The sequence below is a fragment of the Dendrobates tinctorius genome, unplaced genomic scaffold (genome assembly GCF_039654945.1).
Source record: "Dendrobates tinctorius isolate UK_male_01 unplaced genomic scaffold, ASM3965494v1 ptg000003l, whole genome shotgun sequence".
NCBI classification, from domain to species: Eukaryota; Metazoa; Chordata; class Amphibia; order Anura; family Dendrobatidae; genus Dendrobates; species Dendrobates tinctorius.
In genome coordinates, this window is record NW_027361671.1 from 89112808 (window position 1) to 89137888 (window position 25081).

Genomic DNA, 25081 nt, shown 5'->3' on the forward strand with positions numbered 1-25081 from the left:
GCTGCTGCATCTATTGGGCGGCTGTTGAATAAAGAGAAACAAAGGGCCAATGAATATCTTGATATTCAATAGCCCTAGTTTGGAGGAATGGGGGATTTGATAATTACCGTGGTGCTGATGGTGCTGCAGTGGTCTCCTGCCTTCTCCTGCTGCGCTTGGTTGCTTTCTTGGGTGGCATGTTGGGTGTGGCTGTGGGTCCCACTGTCTTGCTTTTATATATGTCTTGTGGGCAGAGCTACTGAGCATGCTCAGACCAAAAAAACCGGATCCGGCCACCGGATCCGGCTTTCGCCGGATCAGGCGCATTGCGGCGCTCATAGGCTTTCATTGTGTGAAAAAGCCGGACGCGCCGGATCCGGCGTGTCCGGCTTTTTCGCCGGAGACAAAAAACGTTACAGTAGCCGTTTTTTCCAGACGCCGGATCGCGACACATTGCCGGATCCGGCGAAAACCGGATGAAACGCATTTCCATCCGGCGCGATCCGGCGCAAATGCAAGTCAATGGGGGGGGAAACCGGATCCGGCATTGCATTTCGCCGGATCCGGTTTCTGTCAAAAGCGCCGGATCGCGCCTGACGGCGAAAACCTGATGTGTGAAAGAGGCCTTATACTTAATGTTATTGTGACTGTTTACTTTGTTTCTTTTCTTGCTTGCTTGGTAGTTATGTGTCTTATATTTCTTCCATCATGCCACTAAATGATATCCACATTCAAAATGTTTAAATGGATTATCCAAATTTCAAGAACTTTTCTAATCACTGGAAAATGTGAGAAATGAAAAAAAAAAAAAACAATGTGCAGCAGATCAGATTCATCTCTGAAGCTCCTCCAGGTCTTGGCTTACAAGTAGCAATCAGTGTGTACAATGAACAAATACTGAACTTTTGGCATTTTGGCAATGGTCACACAGCCAATGAAATAAACAGTATACAGTATATTTCATAGTAGAGATGTTGCTGGAAGAATGACTTTTTACTTATGACATGATAACGTTCATTAGTTAAATCTGTTAGTGTACGCATATTATACCGGTGTGAAACTGTCCAATGATCTGTTACTGTTAGGACTGAGGTGTAGCTGGCATTACTGTGAGAATGGCACTGTACTTCTATTAGTATTTTTTATCACTAAAAACTTTTATTAGCGTTTTGAAGATAGAACAATAAGTGGATTAAGAGTGACACTAATCCATGACAAGGCTTATGTTTTAGGACATTTTACAGTATCCTACATACCTGTCTATTTTTTTCACTTTTAATTTATGGATGGGGTGTGCATCTACATTTTTCTTGTCTTTTAATCCATTGATTTACTGTAATCTTTAGATTTATTTTAATTATCAATCTACATTTTTCAACTCAAAATTTCAAATTATGATTTCCAGCATATAAGTATAAAAGCAAAAAATACTGATAAGAAATTTCCATGGCACGTTTGATTCCATGTTTATAAGCCCATTATCATGCTTTGAGTTTGCTGAGTGATCAGAGGTTAAGGAGAAAAGCTTTATGATGTTTAGAATATCATAAGTGATTGAGGCAGAATGAATCAAATCATGTACAGCTTAACAATCATTTAACTGCAGCCAGCGGCAAAATGCTGATGCTATTCATTTTATGGAAATTACTGGGAGTTTGTTAGGGTGATCCAGGGTAGAGGATGCAAGGCAAACATACCTGGAGGTACAAAAGCAGATCTGAGCAAATTCTGAAGCAAAAGTACATGAAGTGTAATTCGACAATATTCATCTTATATGTTAAAAGTATACCTATAAATTAATATATTTTGCTATATAACCAACCAACAGCTTATTTCTTATATATGTGAAAACATTATTCCTGATTCTTTGTGTCCAACAGGGCGTGTGATGTACTCAACTGTCTCCATTACATGTTTAACCCCTTAACGACTGCCAATACGCCTTTTAATGGCTGTAATTAAGGCCACTTAAACCACAGCGCCGTGAATTCACGGCGCTGTGAAGACAGTAAATAGCGCCCCCCAGTGTCGGATTTTCTCCGGGGTCTCGGCTGCCGGGGGTAGCCGAGACCCCAGAGAACATGAATCGGGTCGGTAAAATTTTACCGACCCTGCTTTTGCGATCGCCGTTATTAACCCTAACGGCGACCTCAAAACAAAAAAGCCGCGATTTTCAATTAAATTTCTCTCTCCTCTGATGTGATCGCACATCAGAAGAGAGAGAAATAGGGTCCCCGATCCCCCCCTTATACTCACTGATGGTCCTGGGTCTCCTCCGGTGGTCCTGGGCTCCGTCCCAAATGGCAGATTCCATACATTTATTTTGATCACTGTGATAAAGTATCACAGTGATCAAAATAAAAAAAAGTCAAAAACGCAAACACACACACTAATACATAATATTTTTTTTTTCCAAATTTTTCATTAGGGCTAGGGTAAGGGTTAAAATTAGGGTTAGGGCTAGGGTTAGTGTTAGAATTAAGGTGTGTGCACAAGCTGCGGATTCTGCTGCGGATCCGCAACGGATTTGGTCCTGCGGATCCGCAGCAGTTTCTGCTGCGGTGTACAGTACCATTCTAATCTATCTAAAATGAAATCCGCAGTGCACATGCTGCGGATTTTTCCTCGCGGATTTGCAGTGGTTTCAAATCCGCAGCATGTCAATTCTTTGTGCGGATTCTGCTGCAGTTTGGCACCTACTCAATGATAGGTGTCAAACCGCAGGGGAAATCCGCAGGCAAAACCGTAGAAAAACTGCAGATAATCCGCAGGTCTTTTGACCTGTGGATTTACCTGCGTTTTTTCTCAAATCCACGGGGAAAAATTAACAGAGCATTCCGCAGCGTGCACACACACCCTTAGGGTTAGGGTGTGTGCACACACTGCGGATTCTGCTGCGGATTTTTCTGCGCAGATTTGGCTAAATCTGCAGGTAAATACGCAGGTCAAATAACCTGCATTTTACCTGTGGATTGCGGATTAGCCTGCGTTTTGCCCCTGCGGTTTGACACCTGTAATGGAGCAGGTGTCAAACCGCTGTGAATTCCGCATAAAGAAGTGACATGCGGTGGATTTCAAACCACAGCAAATCTGCGCAGAACAATCCACAGCGTGTGCACTGTAATTTTCATTTTCCATAGAAAATGAAGGTACTGTACAATGCAGCAGAAACTGCTGCGGATCCACAGGGCAAAATCCGCTGCGGATCCACAGCAGAATCCGCAATGTGTGCACACACCCTTAGAATTAGGGTTAGGGTAAGGCTAGTTTCACACTAGTGTATGCCCGAGGTGCGGAGGGCTGCAGACTTCCTCTGTGTGCTATCTTTTGCATTGGGTATGCAGGCCATGCCGATGTATGCAGATGCCTCTGCATGTGTCATTTTGATGGTGCGGCGATCGCACCAAAATGCAACATGTTGCATTCGACGCGGGTCGCCGCACCGTCAAAACGACGCATGCGGAGGCATCTGCATACATCGGCACAGCCTGCATACCTAATGCAAGAGATAGGGTACGCATGCCGAAGTAAGCAGAGCTTATGGGAGGAAGTGCGGCCATGGGCGGACCTGCATAGAGGGTCTGCAGCCCTCCGCACCTTGCCCGTATGCTAGTGTGAAACTAGCCTTGGAATGATTTTTTATTTTCACGGCTCAGCGTTTATAAACTTCTGTGAAGCACTTGGGGGTTCAAAGTGCTCACCACACATCTAGATAAGCTCCTTGCGGGGTCTAGGTTCCAAAATGGGGTCACTTGTGTGGGGTTTCTTCTGTTTAGGCACATCAGGGGCTCTGCAAATGCAACATGACGCCCCCAGAACATTCCATCAAAGTCTGCATACCAAAATGGCGCTCCTTCACTTTCTGGCTCTCCCATGCGCCCAAACAGTGGTTCCTCCCCACAAATTGGATATCAGCATACTCAGGACAAATTGCACAGCAACTTTTGTGGTCCAATTTCTCCTGTTACCCTTGGGAAAATAAAAAATAGCGGGCTAAAAAAATCATTTTTGAGGAAAAAAAATAATTTTTTATTTTCACAGCTCTGCGTTTATAAACTTCTGTGAAGCACTTGAGCATTCAAAATGCTCACCACATATCTAGATAAGCTCCTTAGGGGGTCTAGTTTCCAAAATGGGGTCACTTGTGGGGGGTTTCTACTTTTTAGGCACATCAGGGGCTCTGCAAACGCAACATGATGCCCCCAGAACATTCCATCAAAGTCTGCATTCAAAATGGTGCTCCTCCCCTTCCAGGCTCTCCCATGCGCCCAAACAGTGGTTCCCCCCACATATGGGGTATCAGCGTACTCAGGACAAATTGCACAACAACTTTTGTGGTCCAATTTCTCCTGTTACCCTTGGGAAAATAAAAAATAGCGGGCTAAAAAATCATTTTTGAGGAAAAAAAATGATTTTTTTATTTTCATGGCTCTGCGTTTATAAACTTCTGTGAAGCACTTGAGCATTCAAAATGCTCACCACATATCTAGATAAGCTCCTTAGGGGGTCTAGTTTCCAAAATGGGGTCACTTGTGGGGGGTTTCTACTTTTTAGGCACATCAGGGGCTCTGCAAACGCAACATGACGCCCCCAGAACATTCCATCAAAGTCTGCATTCAAAATGGTGCTCCTTCCCTTCCAGGCTCTCCCATGCGCCCAAACAGTGGTTCCCAGCACATATGGGGTATCAGCGTACTCAGGACAAATTGCACAACAACTTTTGTGGTCCAATTTCTCCTGTTACCCTTGGGAAAATAAAAAATAGCGGGCTTAGAGATCATTTCTGAGAAAAAGAAAATTATTTTTTATTTTCACTGCTCTGCGTTATAAACTTATGTGAAGCACTTGGGAGCTCAAAGTGCTCACCACACATCTAGGTAAGTTCCTTACGGGGGTTAGTTTCCAAAATGGGGTCACTTATGGGGGGTTTCCAATGTTCAGGCACATCAGGGCATCTCCAAACGCGACATGGCGTCCAATCTTAATTCCAGCCAATTCTGCATTGAAAAAGTCAAACGGTGCTCCTTCCCTTCTGAGCTCTGCCGTGCGCCCAAAGAGTGGTTTACTCCCACATATGGGGTATGGGCGTACTCAGGATAAATTGCACAACAACTTTGGGGGTCTAATTTCTCTTGTTATCCTTGTAAAAATAAAAATTTAGGGGCGAAAAAATCATTTTTGTGGGAAAAAAATTATTTTTTAATTTCACGGCTCTACGTTATAAACTTCTGTGAAGCACTTGGAGGTTCAATGTGCTCACCACACATCTAGATAAGTTCCTTAAGGGGTCTAGTTTCCAAAATGGGGTTACTTGTGGGGGGTTTCCACTGTTTAGGCACATCAGAGGCTCTCTTAATGCAACATGGCGTCAGACCTCAAATCCAGCCAATTCTGCGTTGAAAAAGTCAAACGGCACTCCTTCCGTTCTATTCCCTGCTGTGCGCCCAAAAAGTGGTTTACCCCCACATATGGAGTATCAGCATACTCAGGACAAATTGCACAACAACTTTTGGGGTCCAATTCCTCTTGCTACCCTTGGTTAAATAAAACATTCGGAGCAAAAATATAATTTTTGTGAAAAAAAATGATTTTTTATTTTTACGGCTGTACGTTATAAACTTCTGTGAAGCACTTGGGGGTTGCAAGTGCTCACCGCACATCTAGATAAGTTCCTTAGGGGGTCTAGTTTCTAAAATGGTGTCACTTGTGGGGGGTTTCCACTGTTTAGGCACATCAGAGGCTCTCTAAACGCAACATGGCATCAGATCTCAAATCCAGCAAAATCTGCGTTGAAAAAGTCAAACGGTGCTCCTTCCATTCCAATCCCTGCCGTGCACCCAAAAAGTGGTTTACCCACACATATGGGGTATCAGAATGCTCAGGACAAATTGCACAACAACTTTTGGGGTCCAATTCCTCTTGCTACCCTTGGTAAAATAAAAAATTGGGGGCAAAAGTATCATTTTTGTAAAAAAAAATGATTTTTTATTTTTACGGCTGTACATTATAAACTTCTGTGAAGCACTTGGAGGTTGCAAGTGCTCACTGCACATCTAGATAAGTTTCTTAGGGGGTCTAGTTTCCAAAATGGGGTCACTTGTGGGGGGTTTCCACTGTTTAGGCACATTAGAGGCTCTCTAAACACAACATGGCGTCACATCTCAAATCCAGCCAATTCTGCGGTGAAATAGTCAAATGGCGCTCCTTCCGTTCCAATCCCTGCCGTGTGCCCAAAAAGTGGTTTACCCCCACATATGTGGTATCGGCGTATTTAGGAGAAATTGAACAACAAATTTTTGGGTTAATTTTCTTTTCTAACACTTGTGAAAATAAAAAAAATTGGTTCTAAATTAATTTTTTTGCAAAAAAAAGTCAATTGTTAATTTTTTCCTTCCACATTGCTTCAGTTCCTGTGAGGAATGAAAAGGGTTAATAAAATTTTTGAATGTGGTTTTGAGCACCTTAAGGTGTCCAGTTTTTAGAATGGTGTCAATTTTAGGTATTTTCTGTAATGTACACCCCTCAAAATGACTTTAAATATGATGTGGTCCCTAAAAAAAATGGTTTTGTAAATTTTATTGTAAAAATGAAAAATCGCTGCCCAAATTTAACCCTTATAACTTCCTAACAAAAAAAATTTGTTTCCAAAATTGTGCTGATGTAAAGTAGACATGTGGTAAATGTTATTTATTAAGAAATTTGTGTGACATATCTCTCTTATTTAAGGGCATAAAAATTTAAAGTTTGAAAATTGCAAAATTTTAAAATTTTTGCCATATTTCATTTTTTTCATAAATAAATACAAGGCATGTCGAAGAAATTTTACCACTATCATGAAGTACAATATGTGACGAAAAAACATTCTCAGAATCAGCATGATCCGTTAAAGCGTTCCAGAGTTATAGCCTCACAAAGAGACAGTGGTCAGAATTGTAAAAATTGGCCCAGCCATTATACTGCAAAAAATAGCTCTGTCACTAAGGGGTTAAACATTAAAAGGAGCAGCGACATGATTGATTGGCACAACATTGAAAGTTCTCCTTATCAGAGCTATGAGTTGAGAAGAAACAAAGATCGAGACTCCAGTTCTGATGATTGTTTGAGACCTCAGGATAAGAGCTACCAACAATAATACATTACCTATCCACAGAAGCCCACCTTAAAGGGTTTACCTATTGTTCTTAAATAGTTAAATTGCAAAGAGCTTGGCAAACAATCAATTTCGCAATTTAACTCCTATTAAAAATCATCTCTGTTCTCAAGAACAGAACAAGAGGAATTTTTAATTCTATAGTTTACAGCTCGTTGCTTGGTTTACCATCCACCCTGCAGTTTTGGAATGACCTATTTCCTAGTCAAAGAGAGTATGCCAGTTTCTGAGTCAATGCTTTAAAAGCTGCAAGCATCAGTTTGAAGCTGGAAAGGTAGCTAATAATGATGAGTGAGCACTAAAATACTCGGTTGCTCATTGCTTGGGTTGAGCAAAATGGAATACTCGGGTACTCAACCTGAGCAACGAGCCCAATGTAAGTCTATGGGAAAACCGAGTATTTTTCCCGCGACCCCCAAGGGTCCTTCTAAAGTCTAAAGACATCTGAAAATGATAGCAACAGTGCACAAATGATATGGGAACATCATGGGGAATGCCTCTGGAAGCATTTCGGACTTCCTGGTCACAGCTGTGAACAATGTTGTCAGAATCTTACGCCATTTTTACAAGCGCACCATAAGCATACAAAAACTAAACAAAAATGGATTTTTCTGGGAAAAATGTTAAGGAGCAGCCTTTCCAGGGTAATGACTTTTATATAAGGCAAAATAATTAACACAATTCAAAAATATTGCTCAACCACTTGGGCTATGTTCACACGTAGCGTGTTTGATGCGTTTTTCAACTTTAGCATTGCTTTCAACCAAGACAAATGTATTCACTGAGAAATGTAATTTTAACAGTTTGCAACCTTATCTGGCCATGTGGTGTTTGACATATCATCAGACACATCCTGTTTCATTTATGAAGGAAGGACTCTGAAAGTCACAAAGTCTATTTTTAGAGGGCCAGCAGTAGGCTCTCACTATTCTTAGAGCGCCATCAGCCGGTTATGCTTTGTTGTTCCCATTATTAAACATTGGGTCACTTATACTGTTATTGCATATGCAGTGAGTGGCAGGGCTGCCCAAAATTTGGATGCACCCCAATAATTAATTGAACAGACATCATGGATGACCACATGCAACCATAGTTCCCAGTATTCATTTGGTACTCCCGTACTGTTATTATTCATTGAATTCAAGGCCTGCCATGCACCAAGGTTACATGCACCCCAATAAGCCTTTGAACTGAGGTACAGGATGGCCACATGCAACCAAAGTTCCCAGTATTCATTTGATACTCCCATACTGTTTACTTATGCATTGAATGCAAGGCTTGCCCTGCACCAAAGTTACATGCACCCCAATAAGCCTTTGAACTTATGCACTGGATGGCCATATGAAACCAAAGTTCTGTTTTTTTTAAGTCCCCTAAAGTTTGCCAAGTGAATACAAGGTCTGTCCAAAATTTGCACACACTCCAATCCCCCAAGGAAGAAATGTGGAGGATAGTCTCTGCAAAATGCTTTCCCAGTTTACAGGAGCGGGTCTCCTATACTAGTAAGTGTATGGGCTGACAAACATTTCCCCCTGGTGGTACACATCAACCTACTGTGTAAATTTTTTTTATGCCATCATAAACACCCTTGCAAAAAAGTATAGTGGCTGTTGCATCACGGAACACGTTCACCCTTGTGTTCTAGTGGTGGTGTCTGAAGAGACATGGAGTATGGCCTCCGAAAAATGTTTTTCCAGTTTACAGGAGTGGGTCTCATATACTTGTAATGCCCATACACTAAGAGTAAAGGCTGAAAAACATTTTCCCCTGGGAGGGACACCTCAACATAGAGTGTAAACATTTTTGGAACGGGCATCATAAACACCCTTGCAAAAATTTCTAGTGGCTGTTGCATCATGGACCACGGTCACCATGGTGATCTAGTGGTGGTGGATAATGAGGATGAGGAGAAGGAGGAGGATAACAGCAAATATCCAAAATCAGGAAGTGTATACCTATGTGTGGGTGTGAAAAGGTGCATGGGAATATACCTCCAAAAAAAATGGTGTACAGAAGTCTGCCCCAATCCAGCTCTTGTTCATTTGTATAAGAGTCAGCCTGTCTGCATTTTCAGTTGACAGGCGGATGTGCTTATCAGTTATAATTCCACCAGCGGCACTAAAAAAGAGCTCTGACAAAACGCTAGCGGCAGGACATGCCAGGACCTCCAAGGCGTAGAGAGCCAGTTCATGCCACGTATCCAGCTTTGAGACCCAATAATTAAAAGGCACGGAGGAATCTTGGAGGATGTTGGTACGGTCAGCAAGTATATTGCCAAGTTTTTAACATTAAGGTTCGGATACGGCTTTAAAGAACGCTACTACTTGCGTTATAACACAATTTTATTTCAAAGTACAAAATTAAAGGAATAATATGATTGAATAGTATGATTGTGCAAACTTTTGTATATTTTAACATACAAAGGTTAAGTACATACAATGATTAAATACATATAATGATTAAGTACTGTGATAAAACACTCCGGGATCGCCTTTGCTGGGGTCAAAGGTCACGTGCGTTCAGAATGAAACTCAGGCGCAGAGCTGGGATTCGTGTATAACTGACCCTGGGTCAGGTTTATTAACGGTGAAAGCAATGCAAAAGGAAATAAAACATAAAACAAATCCTTGCCTGTCCGGCACTAACTAAACAATGGACAACCTAACTACCAACTGGCGGGCTTCTCCCGTCCAGCCAAACCACAGTTGCAGTGGGCACTGCTCTCACTCACGTGTGTCTCTCACACAGACAGGCTCTCTGTGTTCCCAGGCTGAGACACTCACTCAACCACCTGGCATCCTTTTATATCCACCTCCCATTATTCATTAGCAAGCAGGTGCGATACTGACCAGACTAGGCCACATAGGAAAGGAATCTGGGCGAGATATACCTGCCCTCATCCACTCCCACATGATTCTCACATATCCCCCCCTTCTGCTCAGACCACTCCGGTCGAGCAATGACACCCGCCAAACAGTGCACTCAGGACAGGGCATCTGCATTTCCCATCTGTACCCCTGGGCGGTGCTCCACCGTAAAAGTGTAGGCCTGCAGGGCAAGGAACCACCGGGTCACCCGGCTATTCCTTTCCTTGTTCAAGTGCATCCACTTGAGAGGGGCATGGTCAGTGATCAGCCTGAACTTTCGGCCCACCAGGTAATATTTGAGGGCCTCTAGAGCCCACTTAATGGCGAGGCACTCTTTTTCTACGACTGCATACCTTTGCTCGTGTTTATTCAGCTTCCTGCTGAGATAGAGGACTGGGTGTTCCACTCCGTCCCTCACTTGTGAGAGTACGGCCCCGATACCGGTATCAAAGGCATCCGTTTGTACCACAAACTCACTGCGGAAGTCCGGAGTCACCAGTACGGGCTGAGAGCAAAGTGCCCGTTTTAGGCTATGGAAGGCTTCTTCAGCCGCTAAACTCCATTTAATCATGACGGAGTCTTTCCCTTTTGCAAGATCCGTCAGGGGGGTAGCGATGGCTGCAAAATTGGGTATGAACCGGCGATAATAACCGGCGATCCCCAGGAAGGCTTGCACCTGCTTCTTGTTGACAGGTTGTGGCCAGTCCTGAACCGCCTGAATCTTATCAACCTGGGGTTTAACAACACCCCTCCCAATTACATACCCCAAATACCGGGCTTCTTCTAGCCCGATGTGACATTTCTTGGGGTTCGCGGTTAGACCTGCCTCCCACAGGTCGTCAATCACAGCTTGTACTTTCTGGAGATGAGTCTCCCAGTCCAAGCTGTAAATGACAATGTCGTCCAAATAGGCCGAAGCGTACTGCCTATGTGGCCTCAGGACTCGATCCATCAGTCTCTGGAAGGTCGCCGGTGCTCCGTGCAGACCAAACGGCATATACACATACTGAAATAGACCTTCTGGGATAGCAAATGCTGTCTTTTCTCTGGCAGCCTCCACCAGAGGGATCTGCCAATACCCCTTTGTTAGGTCTAGGGTCGTAATATACCGGGCTTTTCCTAAACGATCTATCAACTCGTCGACCCGGGGCATGGGGTAGGCATCAAATTTTGAGACCGCATTCAGTTTCCTGAAGTCATTGCAGAACCGGATGGTGCCGTCCGGTTTAGGAATTAGCACAATCGGGCTGGACCCAGCAGTGTGCGATTCCTCAATGACACCTAACTCTAACATTGCCTTCACTTCTCGGGAAACGGCTTCACGGCGCGCTTCCGGGATTCGGTAGGGCTTTACGTGAACTGTGACACCAGGTTCCGTTACGATGTCATGTTTTATTAGCGTAGTCTGCCCGGGTTTTTCTGAGAAAAACTTTTGGTTGTGAAGTAGAAACTGCCTGACCTCAGTCTTTTGCCGCTCCGAGAGAGTCTCTGCAACCCGTACCTCCAGTACGGTATGCGAGCAGACAGGACGGGCCAGCTCCGCTGACAAGGCAGACCGATCCTTCCAGGGCTTTATCAGATTTACATGATAAATCTGTTCAGGTTTCCGTTTACCTGCCTGGTATACTTTGTAGTTTACTTCACCAACTCTTTCCTTGATCTCAAAGGGGCCCTGCCACTTTGCCAGGAACTTACTGTCCACCATGGGGACCAGGATCAACACCCTATCTCCGGGTGCAAACGTACGGATCTTGGCGCCCCTATCATAGATTCTTTTTTGGGCTCCTTGAGCCTGTATCATGTGTTCTTTGACGATAGGCATAACAGCCGCAATACGGTCCTGCATTTGTGTGACGTGATCTATCACTGTTTTAAACGGAGTGACCTGACCCTCCCAGGTTTCTTTTGCAACGTCTAACAGTCCGTGAGGACGTCGGGCGTACAATAACTCGAAAGGCGAGAATCCCGTGGAAGACTGGTGTACTTCCCTGATGGCAAAAAGCAAATACGGAAGTAAATAGTCCCAGTTCTTCCCATCCTTGTCTATCACCTTTCTCAGCATCTGCTTCAGAGTTTTATTGAACCGTTCGACCAACCCGTCTGTTTGAGGGTGATACACGGATGTGCGTAACGGTTCGATTTGTAACAATTGGCAGAGCTCCTTCATTACCCTGGACATAAAGGGGGTCCCCTGGTCGGTGAGTATCTGTTTTGGTATACCGACCCGACTAAACACATGCACCAGTTCCTTGGCAATCGTCTTGGTGGCCGTGTTACGCAAAGGGATGGCCTCCGGGTAACGAGTGGCATAATCCAAGATGACCAGGATATGTTGGTGTCCACGTGCAGACCGTGGAAGGGGTCCAACTAAATCCATCCCAATCCTCTCAAACGGGACTTCAATAATAGGTAGGGGTACCAAAGGGCTACAGAACCGGGGCTTAGGTGCAGAGGCTTGGCAATCAGGACAAGACTCACAATATACACAAATATCGTGATGCATGCCTGGCCAAACAAAACTGTGTAATATCCTTTCGGTGGTTTTCTGGACTCCCAGGTGACCTCCCATCACATGTCCGTGGGCCAGGTCCAGCACCTGCCGCCAGTAGGGTTTTGGCACGACTAATAGTTGCACCGTACCTTCCCCCTTTTTCTCTATCTGATAGAGTAAATCATTCTCCAGAACCATGTAAGGATATGCCAGCCTAGAGCCAGGTTCTACGGGTACCCCGTTTATCACTTTTACATTTGTCCTAGCCTGAGAAAGGGTAGGATCCTTTATTTGCTCGCTTTGGAAGTCATGTTTCTGAACTTCTAAATCCGGCAAACGGGGAGGTGGACGGCTGTCGGCCTCCTCCTCTTCCCCGGTCTCCTCCGTATCACCCGCCATGACTGAAAACGGGAACTGCAGGTCATTTCATAGAATCATAGAATCATAGAATCGTAGAGTTGGAAGGGACCTCCTGGGCCATCTGGTCCAACCCCCTGCTCAAAGCAGGATTCGCTAAATCATCCCAGTCAGATGTCTGTCCAGCCTCTGTTTGAAGACTTCCATTGAAGGAGAACTCACCACTTCTCGTGGCAGCCTGTTCCACTCATTGATCACTCTAACTGTCAAAAAGTTTTTTCTAATATCTAATCTGTGTCTCTTCCCATTCAGTTTCATCCCATTGCTTCTAGTCTTTCCTTGTGCAAATGAGAATAAAGTTGATCCTTCTACAATGTGACAGCCCTTTAGATATTTGTAGACAGCTATTAAGTCTCCTCTCAGTCTTCTCTTTTGCAAACTAAACATTCCTAAATCCTGCAACCTTTCCTCATAAGACAGGGTTTGCAGACCGGTCACCATTCTGGTCGCTCTTTTCTGAACTTGCTCCAGTTTTCCCGCAGACTCTTCCCCCGAGTCTTCCGGGGAGACCTCTTCCAGGGGTTCGGGACCCCCACGCGCCCTGGGAGAAGAATCATGTACACGATTACCCAAAGGCATCAACTGATTCTCCCACAATTGCCAGAAGTGGGGAAAATCCCGGCCCAGGATAACATCATGCAATAACGCCGGGACGAGTCCCACTTTATGTTGCACAGACCCATAGGAAGTAGTAATGCATATGACCGTGGTGAGGTACGAACAGGTGTCTCCATGCACACACGTTACAGAAAATTTGTCTGATGGTCCAGTCGGGGCTGACACCAGACTGGCCTTCACCAGAGTCACCACACTTCCCGAGTCTAACAATGCCACCACATTTTTGCCATCAACAGTTAAATCACACAAGTGTTTTTCCGCATCCTTTTGACCGGCATTCACACTCACTACCCGTGCAACCATAGACATGCGGTTTTTAGAGTCTGTGACGTCGCACTGCATGGGTTCAGTAGTGACCGGACAGTTTGCAGCAATATGTCCCATCTCTTGGCAGCGGAAACACCTAACGGGCCCCTTGCTTAGACCATAGTTCGTTACTCTCGGCCTCGCAGTGCGGGCAGTCCCATTTTCCTCCCCCACTGTCTTAGGGATTTTTCCATCTCCCCTACTCCCTGGAACAGTCTTACCGGTTCCATGTGGAGATGATGAAGAACGAGGTGGGGTAACATCGTCTCGGAGTCCTTCCGCCACGGAGTATCGTTCAACCAGATCCACCAGTTGATCTGCCATCGTAGGATTTCCATGGCTTACCCACTTCCTCAGGGCTGGCGGTAGAGCTCTCAGGTACTTGTCCATGACAACTCTCTGAATTATCTCTGGCGCTGTCAACACCTCGGGTTGTAGCCACTTCTTTGTCATGTGGATCAGGTCGAACATCTGTGACCGCGGTGGTTTATCCGGCTGATAAGTCCATTGATGCACTCTCTGTGCACGGACAGCGGTCGTCACTCCCAGCCAGGCCAAGATCTCGTATTTCAATGTGTCAAAGTCCTGCGCAGCTTTAGGTTCCAAGTCATAATACGCCCTAAGAAACGGGGCAATCAGGCCAGCCCATCGTGCCTTCGGCCATTTTTCTCGCACCGCCGTCCGTTCAAACGTGGTCAGGTATGCCTCGACGTCATCTTCGGTCGTCATCTTCTGCCAGTACCGACTCACGTGAATCACTCTTGACTCGGCTTCCAGGTTAACCTCCTGTAGGCTTGCCAGGCGCTGTGCCACCTGCTGGAGAAGCGAACGATCGGTAGCTGTCATGTCCACCAACTCCTTCAGCTGGGCCATCATCACCCGATTAGCTTCTTGCTGGACGGCGGTGGACTGTACCAGCGCTTTCACCACGTCCTCCATGCTCATGCTTGCAACGTGTTGCCTGCATTCTCCACCACAATGTGATAAAACACTCCGGGATCGCCTTTGCTGGGGTCAAAGGTCAAGTGCGTTCAGCATGAAACTCAGGCGCAGAGCTGGGATTCGTGTATAACTGACCATGGGTCAGGTATATTAACGGTGAAAGCAATGCAAAAGGAAATAAAACATAAAACAAATCCTTGCCTGTCCGGCACTAACTAAACAATGGACAACCTAACTACCAACTGGCGGGCTTCTCCCGTCCAGCCAAACCACAGTTGCAGTGGGCACTGCTCTCACTCACGTGTGTTTCTCACACAGACAGGCTCTCTGTGTTCCCAGGCTGAGACACTCACACAACCACCTGGCATCCTTTTATATCCACCTCCCATTATTCATTAGCAAGCAGGTGCGATACTGACCAGACTAGGCCACATAGGAAAGGAATCTGGGCGAGATATACCTGCCTTCATCCACTATTCCCACATGATTCTCTCAGTACATATACTCACATCATCCATCACCAAGAGGCTTTTAAACCTCATCCGTCTGGAAATTCAGAGAAGCAACACCAAGACAGAGAACCCCTGGGAAATTCACAACACTGCACGGGCATCCCCAATTATGCAGGTATCAACACTGTACACGTACAAGTATCAAAGTTTTTGCTTCTGTCTTAGTCATGTTTCTCTGGGTTAACATAGTTATTTACACTATGTGTAACTCTAGTTTCACCCTGCTCTTCAAGTGGCTAGCTTTCAAGGTAGGATGAACATAGATACCAGGCAAACATCAAACGGTGAGAAAAGCCCACATGGATTTAGATAAAACCACAATAACAAACAAAAAACATACAGAAACTTAGAACTGTTTGTGAGGTGAAAGGGTTTCAGGTCTCAAGATTGTGCCACTATGTGAGGTGAAAGGATTTCAGGTAATAAACAGTTCTCAAGAATGTGTCACTATGAGCATTGTCTTTCTGCCTGAACTGTATGACCAGAAATGGTCTGTTAAGGTCTGTATGCATTCTGTATATTTCAATATAGACTCCAAATAGCCATTTTTATATTCACACTACAATCCACCCTTGGCTATTTTGAGCCATACATTATTTATGCAAGGTACCATAGCCTAAGGGGATGGTTTTAGTAGATGATTGGCATAAGGATAATAATCAAAGTGTATGTCTTCATCTTGAGTAGATACCCCTATCAGCTTTGTCCATAACTGTAAAGAGGTCGATACCTCCACCAGATAAGTTTCAAATATATTGGTAGCAGTGGTAGTCTTTGTCATTCAAAAATGACTAGTATTCATCAGCTGAGCCCAGTAAATCCATAGATTCTGTTTAGTTTTTCATAAAGCCTCATTTTCCGTGATCGGTCTCTTGGGTTTTCGTCTGAAGATCTCTTGGGTAGTAGCAGAAGTTGAAAGGACCATGACACTGTGGCTGCAATGATGCATCATTTCCAGATTTTGATCTAAAGGGAAAAATATATATATTATTCTCTGAGATAACGCCTGTCAGCTGGGACATGTTCTCACTTCTCTTGCCCGGGTTTCATAACTATCAGCATGTTATCAGCTCCACGAGAAATTACTTCAGCAGGTTCTGGAGGACCTTTGTCCCCCAGTTGTTTCATCCAGATTTTTGCACCATCATTGATTGGATGTGAGGATTCCAAATGCTTAATCAAATCTAAACTGATGGGCAACCCTCTGGTCTGTGCCCATTGGTAAGCAGCTATTTCTCCCAGGTGTCTATATTTCTGGTGTGCCCACTGAGTGAATCCGAGTAGTCCCTCAGTGGTGTCAGTCTTTGAACTGGATTCAGCGACTGATATTTTCGAATGTTCCTCTGCTAATAAGTTGAAGAGTCTTTCCAGTGTACCTGAAGCACAATAAGCATCAACATTAAGCACAGTCACTTTAAGTTTTTGTACAATTACACAGATATCTTACCACAACTCTTTTCCTAACACTACAGATTGTCCCATTTAGTAGTAGTAGGCACAAGCACATCGGTCTCTTCCTAATCCTGTAATTATAACCTTGCGCCCACTGAATTGTTTTTTTTTACATAAATCAAACTAGCCTCCACCCTTGTATCTACCAAAGCTTTATCATGTTGGCTGTTTTTATTTTTCAGTTAATCACCAAATCTACATGGTGGCATCTATCCATTTGTGGGGCGTGGCCAGCAAGCCAATAACTGTTATCTTTTTTCCTCCATTGATCCTCCATTTTAGATGATGACATCTTGGAAGGATAAACTGATAGCCTCTTCAGTTAGGTTTTGAATTCCTGTATCAAGGATTTTATTTCAGCAAAACGATCCTCAATCCTGGGTGTTGTGGGCTATGATGAAGATGGAAAGGGAGTGGGCCCTCTCTCTCCCTGTGTTCTGTCTCGTCCCTGCTGTGGAGATTCAGAATCTTTTACTGTAAACTTTTTATTATGTGAAACACCAAGCTTTTTATTATTTCCTCTCTTTTGATACAATTTCCACATATCGTCAGTACCAATCCCATCTATTTTATCCCTGTGGACGCCATCCTTTATTAAGTCCCTAAGCATTAATTCCGGGTAATACGGGGTCTAGGATTGTAATGACTTTTGACATCGTAATGCTTTTGTTTGGGACCCCAATCTCCCACATCCCTTATCTGTCGAATTACCTCCAATGTATTAGCGACTGTTTTCCCAGTCTGATTTAACATTAGCGTCATCATGATATGTTTATAAGCTGGAGGGGCATTTCTAATGATACGATTTCTAACAGATATACTTACAAAAACTTGCATATAATCATCATAGATGTTTGCTGAAATAGCATTTTTCAATACCTTCTCCTTCAACCTGTGAGAACAATCTTTTAACATAAACCATGTTTTTTCATTGGGCAGCCAGTCCGCCTCAGATGGGTATTTATGCTGCAATGCCATAGACCCAAGATCAAGCATACTACATGGGTCGCCCTCCCACTGCTGTAGAGTACTCGGTACTGGGCCGGTCTCTCAGAGGGGAATGTCACAGCAGCGGTGACCCGGTCCGTGGCCCTGGGCGCCCATGTAAAAGGGGTAGAGTGGTGGAATAGAGTTCATGAGTGATTTGTGACGCCACCTGTGGTATTTGGCAATAAAGATGTTAAGCCAACGCTGCGGACAGATCCTCTGGGACAGATGGTGTGGTGCAGCAATGATGGTGTAGCCCTCCACAGGCAGGGCTGTAGTCCCAGGGCAGTGTAGATCGGTGTTGGGGAAATGTGTGCAGTGTCTGGCACAGAGATGTAGCAGTGCTGGAGAAGTTGCAGAAAGAAGGCAAGGACACAGCGGAATGTAGTTTCTTTACCTTTACTTAGTAAGTGCAGTCGAGGGTCCAGATTACAGATGGCACAGGAGCTGATTAGCCTGGAAGCAACTCATGAATCTTTCTATGCAGATAGGTTGTGTAGTCTCCTTCCTAGCGCTTACTTGAGGTACATCCAGTACTGTGTTACACTGAAGTTCCTCCTTCTTGTTCCCTCTCAGATCTACCTCGTATGGCAGACAGCTGTAGCCTTCTATCTCTTCTCTTGGCTCACCCGTTGCTGTTGTGCCTCTGAGTCTTAGGTGGGAATAGAGCATTTACAGCTTTCTATTCCTCTGGTTTCTGTTGCAGGACCTTCAGTATCCATACAACCATGGAGACCAGGCTCCAGATCATGCGCTCCAGCTGGGAACGAGCTCTCAACTCTGCTCAGTCCCCCAGCTTCTCTCTCCACGTCTACACACTTCGCCCTTCTCACAGAACTGACTAATTTCCCTTCCTGGCCTTGAGAGCACTCCTCCACCAATTCTCGTTCAGAGCTCCCTCTGCTGGCCCGGAGTGGGAACTGTGTTGCATGTTATGGTTAACTGCCAAAGAGACCCTTCATTGCTTCCAAGCCTGACATCACCCTCCCTGGAGGAAGGCAATGCCACTGTGGCGACCATGCTCCTGGGGGCACCACACTACACACCACATGTGGTTGCTGGATTATCAAGGTACAGAATGCCTCTTTCACTACAGGCTCATGACTGAGTTGGACAAATTTTTGCCATCCACAGCATCCACCTGTACTTCATGAGTCCCCATCTCCCATAATCTGACTGCCCAAGCTAGCAGGGATTCATTTGGCTTTTGAGAATAACGAACATGAAGATCATTAAGCTCCTGCTGACTGTAAATGTTAGGCGTCAGGTTTCTGCGTCTGCTCTGTAGGAATCCAGAGCCTCACATTCTGCGGTCTCGTGCTGTCTATCTACTGCAGAGAAGATTACTTTGCAGCAGACCGCTCCAGAGACCAAGTTCCTCTGTGCTCCTACTGGGCATGCTCACGAGATGATCTCCCATTGGAGATCGGGAGTCATGTGCCCAGGTCCTGCTCCAAATCTCATTGGTCTATCTCGGAGATCTGGAAGGTCCCGCACGGCTATGCGCTAGTATAGACTTTTCAAGCTAAATGTGTGAATGGTGACGAATGTATGACTCTGGTGACTGATGCACTTTATTATTTATTTTTATTTAGTGCGCTCCGCCGTTCCTAACATTAATCCTCTACCGCATTCTCATTCCGCTTACCTGTAGCTGTCTCTACAATCCGTCTCTAATATATAGTATGAACTTTCACTGGGTTAAGAGGAGGATGAATTTCCCTCTTCCCATGTAAATGTTCATCCTCAGACTTGGGATCCGTGATGTTTTCAGAGTCAGTTGAATTCCAAACATCACCATCCCACTGATCAGGTGTTAGGGCTAGCGGAACGCACCAGGTAATATAGGGTGGTATCAAGGTGCGTTCACAGCCCGGGGTCCACCGTGCAGAGATGTTACCTGCTGCTCGGTAATGGTGGAGACTATATGACAAAGTAATAGATGAACACACGCTGGTTACACACCCGGTGTGTACAGTAGCGAGTACTGTTACCTCACAGATCCGCCTTGCCGCAGAGTGTAACTACCAAAGCCTGTTAAGACTCACAGGACTCAGCCGGTTGAGCACTAGAATACAGTCAAAGTATTCTGGCCCAGAGGCACAGGGTTAGAGTTCCTCTAGACCGCTAGCACTCGGCGCAGCAGCTGCGGTGCCAGAGAGAGCAAGAGAATTATAAACACACAAGGTGCGCGCTGCACCGCTCTGGCGAATGCCACTAACCTCCCTGTCTAGGGCAAGGAAAGTGCACAACTTGTGCATGGCGCTGCTACTGGCGGTTGCAGCTACTTGCGGCTGTACACAGGTGCCTTGTGCTGGATGGCACAATATGGTGCTAAGTGAGGTGCTGTGGGTGGAAGCACTGTGGCGCAAAGGCAATGCCACTGGTAGGCGCTGACTCTTACTAAAGTTCCCACAGGTGTATCCAAGGGAGGGGAGTCTTAATAAGTCAGTCACCAGTTTCATGCATCCATCATCACTCACACACACATATACCAACAAGAGTCTATACTAGCGCATGGCCGAGCGGCCATTTGACTCTTTTATAGCGACGTCCTTCCTGGACTTCCCCAGTGGTCCAATCAGAGCAGGAACAGGAACTGCGCATGTGACCTCTCACCCCCAATGAGAGGTCGGGCCACGGGCATGCTCAGTAGACAAAAGACAGTACTTAGAACGTCTGCTCGCTGCTGATTCAAGCATGGTGTTAAAGCAGAACCAGAAGGAGCAACCAGACACCTAGCCTTCACCTGGGCAAGGCGCTGGGACCAGTGTCTCTGCTGAGCAGGAATCTCTGCAGCCACAGCAGAATGGGAGACCGCAGAGGACATGGCTTGAGATTCCCCCTGTGCAACGCAGAATTGGCTGGAATTGAGATCAGATGCCATGTTGCATTTGGAAAGCCCCTGATGTGCCAAAACAGTGGAAACCCCCAACAAGTGACCCCATTTTGGAAACTAGACCCCTTAAGGAACTTATCTAGATGTGTGGTGAGCACTTTGAACCTCCAAGTACTTCACAGAAGTTTATAACGTACAGCCGTGAAAAAAAAAATCATTTTTTTCACAAAAATGATCTTTTCGCCCCAAAATTTTTATTTTTACAAGGGTAACAGGAGAAATTAGACCCCCAAAGTAATTGTGCAATTTGTCCTGAGTACACCTATACCCCATATGTGGGGGCAAACCACTGTTTGGGTGCACGGCAGAGCTCCGAATGGAAGGGGCACCGTTTGACTTTTTCAATACAGAATTGGCTGGAATTAAGATTGGACGCCATGTTGCGTTTGGAGAGCCCCTGATGTGCATAAACAGTGAAAATCCCCCCACAAGTGACACCATTTTGGAAACTAGACCCCTTAAGGAACTTATCTAGATGTGTGGTGAGCACTTTGAACCCCCAAGTGCTTCATAGAAGTTTATAACGGAGAGACATGAAAATAAAAAATCATCAATCATGATTTTTTAGCCCACCATTTTTTATTTTCCCAAGGGTATCAGGAGAAATTGGACCACAAACGTTATTGTGCAATTTGTCCTGAGTACTCTGACACCCTATATGTGGGGGAAACCACTGTTTGGGTGCATGGGGGAGCTCAGAAGGGAAGAAGTGCTGTTTTGGAATGCAGACTTTGATGGAATGTTATGCGGGCATCATGTTGCGTTTGCAGAGCCCCTGATGTGCCTAAACAGTAGAAACCCCCCACAAGTGACCCCATTTTGGAAACTAGACCGCCAAGGAGCTTTTCTAGATGTGTGGTGAGTACCTTGAACCCCTAAATGCTTCACAGAAGTTTATAACGCAGATCCGTGAAAATAAAAAAACTTTTTTTTTCCACAAAAGTGATTTTTTTAGCCCTCAATTTTTTTATTTTCCCAAGGGTAACAGGTGAAATTAGACCCCCAAAGTTGGTGTGCAATTTGTCTTGAGTACGCTGATGCGCCATATGTTGGGGTAAACCACTGTTTGGGCACACGTCTGGGCTCGGAAGGGAGGGAGCAACATTTGACTTTTTGAACGCAAAATTGGCTGGAATCAATGGTGGTGCCACGTCACTTTTGGAGACCCCCTGATGTGCCTAAATAGTGTAGACCCCTCAATTCTAGCTCCAACCCTAACCCCAACACACCCCTAACCCTAATACCAACTCTAACCCTAATCTCAACCCTAATCCCTAACCATAATCCTAACCCTAATACCAACCCTAACCCTAATCCTAACCCTAATTCCAACCCTAACTCTTATTCTAACCCTAACTCTAATTCTAACCCTAACATCAGAGGAGAGAGAAAGTGAAAGCAAAATCGCGGCTATTTTTTGCTGTCACCATTATACAGTTAATAACTGCGATCGCAAAAGCGGGGTTTGCAAAAACTAACCCGAATCATGTTCTCTGGGGTCTTGGCTACCCCCGGCAGCCGAGACCCTGGAGAAAATCTGACTCTGGGGGGGCACTATACACTTTTTACACAGCGCCGTTAATTAACGGCGCTGTGGTTTAAGTACCCTTAACTACCGCCGTTTAAAGGCATATTGGCTGGTCATTAAGGGGTTAAAGTGGAAACTAAAATATTTATACAGCGAAGAGGAATAGATAAAATATCACTGTGCATAATAGTCTGGCAGAATATAGATGGTTGTGTCTTTCGGGGAAGAGAACATGATAAGAAATAGCAGTCTGTGTCACTGTTTCAGCTTCAGAAGGAGTTGTGAGTACTGGAAAGATGGAAGATAAGACTTAGATCAAAAGGCTTTCCCAGCTTTTTCTTTGGTGTAAATAAATTGCTTGGATGCTGCACATATTCTTTGATGACTGTTCGCTGGGGTTGTGCTGCATACAGCAAAGCAGAGTTTCATTAAAATAACAAGACACAAGTCATCATAAATGTGTTCTAAACACAGAACCAAAGCTGGCATTATCCATGATGATATTTTAAATCTTCTTTTAGTCCTAGAAATAAACAAATGTTTTGCAATTCGAATTTGCCAGGTTCAACAAATATTTCCCCAAAATTTGATTAGTAGCTAATCGATTTCTCACAAGTCACAAGTACTGGTAAGCCTTTAATCGACCAGAGAAAGTGTCTTAAGGGACCTGGCCTGCATCCTGCATATGAAACAGGGTGGCTGGATAATGTGGGGTGTCTGGCCTGTGGGTGCCCTTTGGTATTGGCAGCCCGCCTGATGTAATAGTAGGGGCATTAATAGGGTGCTATATAGACAGAGGTGCATTTCACGTAATGATGTGAATGGCACTACATGAAAGCCTGTGTGCATTCTGATTATTAGGCAGCAATTCCATGTTTCATAGGTTAGTAACAGGTTATTTTATTAGTATTTTGCACCTGTTCTGCACCTGCCATTATCATGGGGGACCTGCTGCATCCTGTTGTGCATTTGGGTCTGGATTTGGTATTTCAATACTTATTCCAGAAATGTACGCCGGTTATAGACTGGAGTACATTTCTACTGGAGGCTCATGACACTTGAAAGATTTATAATTTATGAATTGGTATGCACCTTTAAATGAATTAGGTGCATCTTACTCCAGGGGCCCCGTTCTTTAAAACTGGTGTGCACAACTATGACGTGAATTAGGACCATGGTTTTTGGCCCTTCCGTAGACAATAGATGTGCTGCGGATAGATCATTCTGTCCCCATACATTAGGCTATTAGTAATTGTTCTACTAACATCATTCTTTGTCAGCCTGTGTGAGGAGGCAGATGCACAAGTGACAGATGACTTTAATATTGTTGTTAGTGGACAATTAATTGTCTTAAATCAGCTTCTGAATGCAACCTAGATATTTCTGTGTGATGGTGCAATATATTAGCATTTGGAGTCACACTTTTAACATTTGTCCAAGACCGCACATTGGGTGACAGCGGCCTCTGCACACCTGTATGACTGAATGCCAGTGGCTCCTGGGAGGAATAAAGTTCACTTTCTCCCCAGAGCCGCTCTTTCAGTGTGGTAGCCAGGCATATTTCTAATGTTATTTAACTGCCGATTATATATCTGCAAGCAGATAGCGCTATCCGATGTGAGAGGTTAGCTTTAAGTATATATTTGTGTATTTAATGTCTGTATTTGTTAACTCCACTAACAGCATGTGTCAGACAATTTCACAATATCTGCATATTTTATGATTACCGTGTATTCTCATGTATAAGCCTAGATTTTCAGCACAATTTTTTGGGCTGAAAGTCCCCCGCTTGGCTTATACGCGAGTCATATACCGGGGGTCGGCCGGGGAGGGGGAGTGGGGGTGTCAGAGACCATTCTGACCCCCCCAGCACAGTCTCTGCAGCCCCCCTGCTTGTTCCATGTTCTCGGTGCCCCTGCTCTTCCTGCGTTCAGCGGTCACATGGTATCACTCATTAAAGTCATGAATTTGCGCATATACATGACTTTAATGAGCGGTACTCCGTGACTGCTGAACGCAGGAAGAGCAGTGGTGCCGAGAACATGGAACAAGCAGGGGGGCTGCAGAGACCTGCGCCAGGAGGGGGTGAGTATGATGAGGGGAGCCATATTCACCTGTCCCCGTTCCACTGCTGCACATCGCTCTGCTGTCTTGCATTCTCTGGCAGTGACGTTCAGGTCAGAAGGCACAATGACGTAGATAGTAAGCGCCCTCTGTCTGAAGAGTGACTGCAGAGCCGGCAACGCTGATGAGCAGCGGGCAGCGACGGAGATGAGTATATAGTTTTTTTTTTTAATTTGCAGCAGCAGTGGCAGCATATGGGGCATAATCTATGGAGCATTTTATGGGGGCATAATCTATGGGGCATTTTATGGAGGTATAATCTATGGGGCATTTTATGGGGGCAAATCTATGGGGCATTTTTTGAGGGCATAATCTATGGAGCATTTTATGGGGGCATAATCTATGGAGCATCTTATGGGGCATTTTATGGGGGCATAATCTATGGATCATGTTAAGGGGGCATAATCTATGGAGCATTTTATGGGGCATAATCTATGGAGCATCTTATGGGACATTTTATGAGGACATAATATATGGAGCATCTTATGGGGGCATAATCTATGGAGCATCTTATGATGGCATAATCTATTGGGCATTTTATGGGGCATAATCTATGGAGCATCTAATGGGGCCATAACCTTTATGGAGCAGCATATGTGGCATATTATTCTATGAAGCATCTTATGGGGCCATTATTAACCTTTGTGCAGCATTATATGGGGCATATTTTTGTATGGAGCAGCCTATGGGGCCATCATGAACTGTATGGAGCATTATATGGGGCTCCTGATTCAATATGGATATTAACAAACATTTAACCTACTGATGTCTCAATTAATTTTTCTTTTATTGGTATCTATTTTTATTTT